Source organism: Elgaria multicarinata, chromosome 5 (genome assembly GCF_023053635.1).
Source record: "Elgaria multicarinata webbii isolate HBS135686 ecotype San Diego chromosome 5, rElgMul1.1.pri, whole genome shotgun sequence".
NCBI classification, from domain to species: Eukaryota; Metazoa; Chordata; class Lepidosauria; order Squamata; family Anguidae; genus Elgaria; species Elgaria multicarinata.
The window spans coordinates 137967204-137976521 of NC_086175.1; positions in this window are offsets into that span (position 1 = coordinate 137967204).

Genomic DNA, 9318 nt, shown 5'->3' on the forward strand with positions numbered 1-9318 from the left:
CTGTTTTATGTTTAACCCTTCACACATTTCAGGCATTTTGGCCAAAGCTCTGAAATTTGCATGACCTAACCTTCTATGAAGTAAATGTATACAATTATCATGCACTGGTTTGTTATACATTGCAGTATTTACATTATCAGAGATATTTTCTTTAGGTAACATGACATACAGCCTGTCCTTTAACACACCTTTCGCACAGAGAATTCCATTTTTTTCTACTTTGCAATACATTCCTTTAAATAACACAGAATATCCATCCTGTGTAAGAGAGGAAACACTTAAAAGATTGTACTCTAAGCCTGGCACTAGTAATACCCCATCAAATGTTTTGTTCATGCTTGGCACAAACACTTGCCCTTGACCATGAACTGCAGATTTCTTTCCATCTGCCAAACTAACATGGTCTTTAGAAGTTGGATTCAAAGTCACAAAATCTTCTTTTCTGTTGGAGATATGCTGGCTGGATCCAGAGTCTAAGAGCCAGGTTTCCTTTTGCAGCTCATCAACTGCTCTCACCACTGAAACAAACTGCTGACGTTTGCCTCTTGTTAATCGCTGGTTCCTGGGTTTCTCAGCCCCTTCTTGCAGCTGAGCCATACAATTTCTTTTCAGATGCTGTGTTGATCCACATCTGTAGCAACGCTTTACAGCCAGAGCTCTCTCTACTCCTCCGCTGGTCGCTGCCTCCTCCATGTCTTTTTTTCCTCGCAAGCTTATTTTTGCACGGGCACATTCCTGTGCTTTATCAGTCCGTTTCTGCTCCTCTTCGAGAAGCCTCCCAGTAAGATAATGCAAAGTAAGCTCTCTTTCTGGCATTGATTCTAAGCTGGCAACAATCATATTCCAGGAATCATCTAGGGAGCTTAGAATAATATATACTTTGTTTGCTTCTGAAAAAGTCATTCCTCTTACCTCCAGTTCTGCAAACAAAGTTCTCATGTTTTGCAAGTGCTGAGATAAACTTTCCCCCAGCTTCAAGCTAGCTTTGTATAGCCTTCGGGTTAAAGCAATCTTGCTGCCTGGAGTGTCACGGACATAAATCTGTTGCAAAACATTCCAGCATTCACTGGATGTTGTTAACCCACGAATGTGGACAAGTTGGCTGTCTTCCAGACCCAAAATTATACATGCTTTAGCTTTTTCATCAGCTCTCAGCTCTCTTGCAGTAGGGTTTACTGGAGGATTACTGACTGCATCCCAGAGACCTTCCCTCCGGAGGTACATTTCCATTTTAATGCACCACGTTAGGTAGTTATGTTCATTTAGTCGGTTCAAAGGAATTCCTCCACTCACCGCAACTGCTGCCTCGGCTTCCATATCTTTTGGTGTTCTCAGGCCTCGTTACAAAACCTTCAACAGCTCAAGAAGATGCCTTAAGCACTGCTCACCAGTGGATCCACTCAAACAGAATCAGAGCTTTTAAGTCAGCTCTGGGCCCATAACCTGACAGAGTACGCGCTTCCCTTCTTGCAGTCCAAAGAAAGACACAGAGTCTGCTGGTCCAATTAATCATAAATATATTTTCTAGTAACCATCCACCACCGACTACATCAACTACCCAACCACAACATGAACATTACCTACAGAATATATACACAGGGTTTTCAACCTGACCAGCAACATCCCAGGTGCTGCTAATCAGCACACCCTGGCTGATGCAATTAGCTCTCTTCATTTCAGGAGCTTGGTTAACCCTTACCATTCAGGTCTGTAAAATCCTTTTTACTTACAGTGAATACACTGACATTCTCAATCCTCCCAGAGTGCAGGACATGGACTAATGGGCTCAAGTTAAAGGAAGCCAGATTCCAGCTGGACATCAGGAAAAACTTCCTGACTGTTAGAGCAGTACAACAATGGAACCAGTGACCTAGGGAGATTGTGGTCTCTCCCACACTAGAGGCCTTCAAGAGGCAGCTGGACAACCATCTGTCAGAGATGCTTTAGGGTGGATTCCTGCACTGAGCAGGGGGTTGGACTCGATGGCCTTGTAGGCCCCTTCCAACTCTACTATTCTATGATTCTATCTCTAATTCCAGGTGTTTAATCACCTGCACGTGAAGTGGGCTTTCTCACTTCAGGAATACAGGCAATTGTACTTCCCACATGCTGCATCTTTCTTCAGGGCATCTGTTCTTTGTTTCTGGAAAATAAAGTAAAGTAAGTCCAGATCCACACCAAGAAGGATATAACAAGTTGAAAACGGGTTGAAGACTGTGTATGGCATGTGTCCTGGGCCCTAACAGTTGTCAAAACCATTATAAATCGTTTTAAAGCAAGTAGTGTAGATCCTGCCTAGGTTGAGAAGAGGCATCAAAGTGGAGCATTCTAGCTTTCAGCCATGCACATACTTTCAGCACCACCCCACACACATACACCCCACCAGCCACACACTAAAAGCATCCGGCCTCCGTGTTCCATCACACACCTCTCTTTGGGCTGTGAGGATGCTGGACTTCCATCCAAGGGACTAAGGAGCGGTTTTCATAACCACCTCATAGTTGAGCTATTCAGTCATTCCTGCTCCAGGCTGCGGAAAGGGTGAAGCCACGTTGCTGGCTGAGCTCATTGTGAGTGTTGGGAGAAACTGAACCACCAAGGAAATGTTTCCCCGAGGAGGAGCAGGAGGAGGAGGAGGAGGCAGCAGCAGCCCAGTTTGTGGATTCTATGATCCCAAGGAGGAAGGGAAGGGCTCCATGAGGATCTCTTCGGGTAAGTGGCTAAAATCCCTAGCCCCACAGGCCTGCTGATGAGGTGTGAGGTGGCTCTGACTCACCAGGAAACAGATCTTGTGCTTGTGGTGGTCAATCACTGAATGCAAAGGTCAGTGTAACAAGCGTCAGTTGTGCCCAAGGCGAATCCATCGCTAGGAAATGTGAGTCCCGGCACTTCCTGCTGGATCAGACTGCGCCTCTGTTCACACAGGGGCCAACCAGCTGTTGACCAGGGACCCACAAGCAGGACATGAGTGCAACAGCACCCTCCCGCCCATGTTCCCCAGCAGCTGGTGCACACAGGGACCCTGCCTCTGATATTGGAGGTAGCACACAGCCATCAGGGCTGGTAGCCATGGATAGCCTTCTCCTCCAGGAATTTATCCAACCCCCTTTTAAAGCCATCCAGATTGGTGGCCGTCACTACCTCTTGTAGTAGTGAGTTCTATAATTTAACTATGCGCTGTGTGAAGAAGGCCTTCCTTTTATTTGTCCTGGATCTCCCACCCATCAGCTTCATGGGATAAACCCATTGGGTTCTAGTATTTTGGGAGAGGGAGAAAAAATGTCTCCCTATCAACATTCTACAACACCAGGCAGAATTTTGTACACCTCTACCTTGTCTCCCTTTGGAGGAGGTGTTCTGGAGACAATCTTGGGGTTTGGGCCCATCTCTGTGGAAAGGGACGACCCTTTGGGTCACCTGGCTCCAGGTCATTTAGGGCTTTGTCAGTTAATGCATTGGTGGCACTCTGAATTGGGCCCGGAATCAGACTGGGAGCCAGTGAACATCGTAGAATCATAGAATAGCAGAGTTGTAAGGGGCCTACAAGGCCATCAAGTCCACCCCCTGCTCAATGCAGGAATCCACCCTAAAGCTCAAGTTAAAGGAAGCCAGATTCCAGCTGGACATCAGGAAAAACTTCCTGACTGTTAGAGCAGTACGACAATGGAACCAGTTACCTAGGGAGGTTGTGGGCTCTCCCACACTAGAGGCTTTCAAGAGGCAGCTGGACAACCACCTGTCAGGGATGCTTTAGGATGGATTCCTGCACTGAGCAGGGGGTTGGACTCGATGGCCTTGTAGGCCCCTTCCAACTCTGCTATTCTATGATCCTATGATTCTGTCTGCACAAGCCTTGATTATTGTGTCATGCGTTGGGCTCCATTGACTATTTCACATGCCTACGGAGTCACAAGGCAAGAGTGGCAGAATCCCTGGGCACTTTTGCCCAGCTGGGCTCTGTAGGTGTATGTCAGCCGTCCTGGGAAGCATGTGAGGAGCTGCTGATCATGGCGGCCCCTGGGTGGGGTGTCGCGACGGGTGCCTCCCCACATGCTTCCCGGGACGTGCCCATCCCATACCTGGGTGGAGCACTGCGATCATTGATGCCCCACGTGCTCCCAGGGATGTGCGTGTCCCGTCCCTGGGTGGGAAGCCAGGATCTCTCCTGCGACTGTCAAGATGTTTGTGCCCCAGTCGCCCTGTTCTCGGCACCCCACTCAGGGATGGGACGGGCACATCCTTGGGAGCACGTCCTGATAGTGGGGGGACCTGGCACAAAGGGGGATTCCCATATTTATTTATTTATTTATTTATTGTACTTATATACCACTTCCATAGCCAGGGCTCTCTGGGCGGTTTACAGAAATTCTAAAATTGAGATAAAAAGCAAGTATACAAAATTTAAAATTCTAAAACACAGAACATACACACATCAAGCATTAAAAACCATTAAAAAAAACTAAACATGTGGGTGATTAAGATGTGACACCATATGCCTGGGCAAAGAGGAAAGTCTTAACCTGGCGCCAGAAAGATAGCAGCGTTGGCGCCAGGCGAGCCTCATCAGGGAGATCATTCCAGAGTCTGGGGGCCACCACCGAAAAGGCCCTGTCCCTCATTGCCACACTCTGAGCCTCTCTCGGAGTAGGCACCCGGAGGAGGACCTTAGATGTTGAACGTAGTGACCGGGTATATTCACGTTGGTGTTGGTTCCCAGATTCTCATGGGAACCAACACCATTATTCAGTGGGAGGGGGCAAAGGGGGGGCAATAGTCAACCATGTATTAATAGTCGATGCCACAGATGACTGTTTAGGGGATACTCCCAATATGACATCATGATAGTCATCTATGGAGTTGCCCATTAAGACTTGGTTGACTATTGTGTCATCTGAACATGCCTTGGAGGCCAATTCTGAGGCAAGACTAATGTAGGATAAATCCTCTTCCCGGCCTCGAATGCTGCCTTTGAAAGCCAACATCCTGGGTGCGCACAGAGTCAGAGTCCGCCGTTTTGTTTTTGTTTGGCTGCAAAAAGTTGCGTCGTTTTCACCGGGTCTTTCTTCCCAGTTAAAGAGACACTCCCAGAAGTGGGTAAAATGCCCCAATGTTAGGAAAAGCAAATTACTCCGTCCCAGATAGTAATTAGCACAGAAACTGCCAAACTCTACAAGCTTATACTTAGAACTTCAAGCCCACAGGGGCTTCACGGATCACTCTTTGCTCTTCCCATCAGAAGCGTTTATCTCTTTTCTCTTCTCGGTATTTATTAAACTCTCCAGGTGTCCTCCTCCCCTCTCTCCTCTGTTGTAACTCCAGACAGAAACAGGAGTCATCCGAAAAGTATGACAAGGAGTGAGAGAGACAGTCCCGATGGTTCCACTTTTCAAAAGCAAAGGCAGCATCAGAGGAAGATAGTAAACAAAGGAAGTAATTGTGAGCTGCTGGAAATGAATTCTTCTTAACCAAAACCAACAATAGTTTGTTAGTTAATTAGAAGTAACTGTGGAGGTCCAAACAAGGGCACCTTGTCAAGACGCCCAGGGAAAGGACGGTGGGTGGGTGTGGGGGCGCTGTATCGGTTATACGACACAGCAACCACCTCGCAGCCATCGTGGGGCTTTCCCGTGAAGCTGTGACTTTAAAAAGTTGAGGACTTTTCCCCCTGAGTATGGTGCTTCCGCTATCTATCCTCATTCCAGAGTCATGGCAGAGGCGTTCCTGGGCGGATGGCGACCCCTGGTTTGTCACTCTCCACCCAGGCAGAGGGCGGGGGGTGGGCCTGGTGGGCCAATGGCCGCCGGAAATCCTGCACCCTCCCTCTGCGTCAGGATTAGCCACCCCCCCACCCCCCCAAAGCAGCAAAAGCACAGGGCTTTGCTTAAGGCGGTGGCAACCTGGCACCATCAAGGCAGACCCCAGGTGGTAGAGTCGATGCCGCCGCTGCAGGTGCTCCGGAGGTGCCCTTTGGGGAAGGTCCCCAACATTTACTGTGTACAGTTCTGATCACCCCATTTCAAAAAGTATAGGGTGGAGCTGGAGAAGGTGTAGAAAGGGGCAATGGAATGAATCAAGGGCCTGGAGCAGTGCCTCTGTGAGAGAGCCCTGGGGCGTTTAGCTTAGGAAAAAAGACGGCTAGAGAATTGTGAGGGGGGGGTGGAGTCAGGGGGAAATGACAGAGGCTTATAAAAGTGTGCCTGATGTGGTGGACGTTGACGGGGGAAGGCTTTCTCTGCCATACGGCGCAGCCCGTGACACGGATGAGCCTTCGATTCAGGACACTCTAAGGAAAGCGCTTCTTCACCCCCGTGCAGGCTTAGCTTAGAGGATCGGGGCAGGTTTAGCCTGGAGAAGGGAAGATGGAGGGGAGACATGAGAGCACTCTTCAAATACTTCAAAGGTTGTCACACAGAGGAGGGCCAGGATCTCTTCTCGATCAGCCCAGAGTGCAGGACACGGAATAACGGGCTCAAGTTAAAGGAAGCCAGATTCCAGCTGGACATCAGGAAAAACTTCCTGACTGTTAGAGCAGTACGACAATGGAATCGGTTGCCTAGGGAGGTTGTGGGCTCTCCCACACTAGAGGCCTTCAAGAGGCAGCTGGACAACCCTCTGTCAGGGATGCTTTAGGGTGGATTCCTGCATTGAGCAGGGGGTTGGACTCGATGGCCTTGTAGGCCCCTTCCAACTCTGCTATTCTATGATTCTATCTGTGGCCACAAGATGGGTGGGCGGATGGGTGGCATTAGGGCCCCCAGTTTCAAAGGGAAGTTGACAAATTAATGCGGGGGTGGTGGAAGAAAAGGTCTGCTGTGTCAAGGGCTCTTCAGCGGTGGTGAGGCCTCGGTGTGACCCCCACGTGCAAGGGCACCACGGAAAAAGCTTTGAGGGGAGGCGCAGGCCATTGGGGAGGGGGGTCTTTCCCCCGTGCCTGGCATGTGGACTTCCTCAAAGCAGTTCCCTGGCCACTGTGGGCCTCAGGCAGCTGAACCGGATGGGCCTTTTTGCCTGTTCTTTTGTGGGCTTCGTGATTTTTCAGCCACACGCCTAAAACAAGCCAACCCAGGAGGTTATAATAGGAAACATCAGCTCGGAACGACCTCCTGGCCACGACTTCCAGATGGGTGGTAATAATTTTCTCAGTGACTAAATGATGTCAATTCTAGCGAAAGCTGGCTGCTAGTGTGAAATTGGCCCAGGGTGGGAAGACTGGGATAAAATGAGCTGGCAGTAACAGCAGCAGCTGGATCTTCCGGCAGAGCTAAGTGCATAAACAACGGCAGTTTCAGAGAAAACAGGGCTTTCGAATTCCTGCCCTCTCCCAATTTTCACGGACAAAAACCTCACATGGCTTTTTCTTTCTCTCTTTCTGCTGTTGTCTTGTTCTGGGAAATGTGTTTGTTTCCTATCCCAGGGTTTAGCGAAAGTCCCACAGCCTTTCCGGAGCTTTGTCTTCTGGAGTCTTCACGGGTTTATCAATTGGCACAATACACACGTTGCCCCCCTTGTTTTTGTTTCAATTATATCACCAGCAGATGGTGCTGTTTTATTGCACTATTTTGATTTATTACAGCATTTTCAGGTTTTTATAAAATGATGGATTCCTGCTTGAAAATGGCAGAAGAGGCACTGGAGGTTGACGACGTCATGAAAAGGCAATAAATAGTTCATGTGGAAAAGCTCCCAGACTCAGGCACTATGGAGGGAGTTGTCTCCATCCCACTTTCCGCACAACTGAGATGGATCCATCCATCCATTCATTCATTCATTCATTTATCAGTCACCCGATAACTGCAGTTCTTTGGGTGATGTACAAACAAAAAGCCACCTAAAAATCGCAAGTACAAATGAACAAAGCATTAAGAAGCAGCAAATGAGATAGGGTGACGATATGAAAAGGAGGACTGGGCTCCTGTATCTTTAACGGTTGTATTGAAAAGGGAATTTTATTTGTATATATGGAGAACCTTGTGAAATTTCCTCTTCCTCACCACAGTTAAAGCTGCAGGAGCCCTGCCCTCTTCTAAATCTGGCCACTCTAGTATAGCTCCTGCAGCTTTAACTGCTGTGATGAAGAGGGAATTTCACCAGGTTCTCCATATATACAAACGACACCTGCAGAAATTTCCTTTTCTATGCAACTGTTAAAGATAAAGGAGCCCTGTCCTCCTTTTCATAGGGTCACCCTAAATGAGACAACTATAGAATCAGTCGTGGGATGTGCCCGACGTCAACAGAGACATGCATGTGTATTGGAGGCCACTAGTTGCACATGTGTAGGGCTGGATTGGGCCTGGGACAACATTTCCCACCTGCAAAAAGCCTGAAGCCTAAATTTAGGCAGCCTTCAGCCTGCCTTGGGCTGCCCACAGTATTTCATGGGAATTTCAACCTGTGCAAACTCAGCTGAATGAACCGTCTCCGTGTGGGAAGCCCACTGGGTTATCAAACATCATCATCTAAGTGAGGGGTCCCCCAAATTCAAACCCAGGAATCTTCTCCTTGTCAAATACATGATCACGCTTGAATCTTGCTGGGGAGAGGAGCGGAAGTCTGTGGGCGCTTTGTTCAGACTTCCTGCGTCTCTGATCCCAAGAAAGGTGTTGATAGCTTTAAGCCCCCTCCTGCTGCCAGGATGGTTATCGCTGATTTTGCATCGGCATTAACAACATGGAAGCAGCTGTGCCAACAGGGCGGGAGAGAATTCAGAGGTGGGGGGAACATGGGCGCTCACAACCTACATCTGGGGGCCTGCATTTGGCCCATGAGCTGAGGGCTGCGCACCGCTGAGCTAAGCAGTCTGTTCACCGGAGACATCACCTGCAGGGGTCTAGCTTGTGGTTCTGACCGGATGCTCTAGCACGCAATCAGATGCATGGAGATCTCCTGCAAAATGCAGGGTCCTTTCTCCTCAGGCCAAAGGGGCCCTGCTCCGTCCACCAGCCTGCCGTGCGCACACATAGGCAGGGAGCAGCTCTGCTGCAGTGGCACCTAGAATGGTCAGGGAGGCGGCCTCCAGCTGCTGCCAACGACAGAGATAAGAGGCTGCCCTGGTCCCTGGGATAAACGCTGGGGATCCATGCTCACCCCAAAGCATCAGGTGATGCCCTAATAGAGGCCAGAGTGGGCACAATCCTGCAACTCCTGCACACCTTCGAGTTATTTCAACAAGGCTTGTGGAGAAGACTATCATGCTAGATTGTGCCTGAGGCCCCAACCTGGGTTTGGAGGTGTGTCAACCGGTTCTGGATGGGGTTACACTCCCCCTGAAAGACTGTGTTCGCAGCTTGGGGGTGCTTCTGGATCCGTCACTCCAAA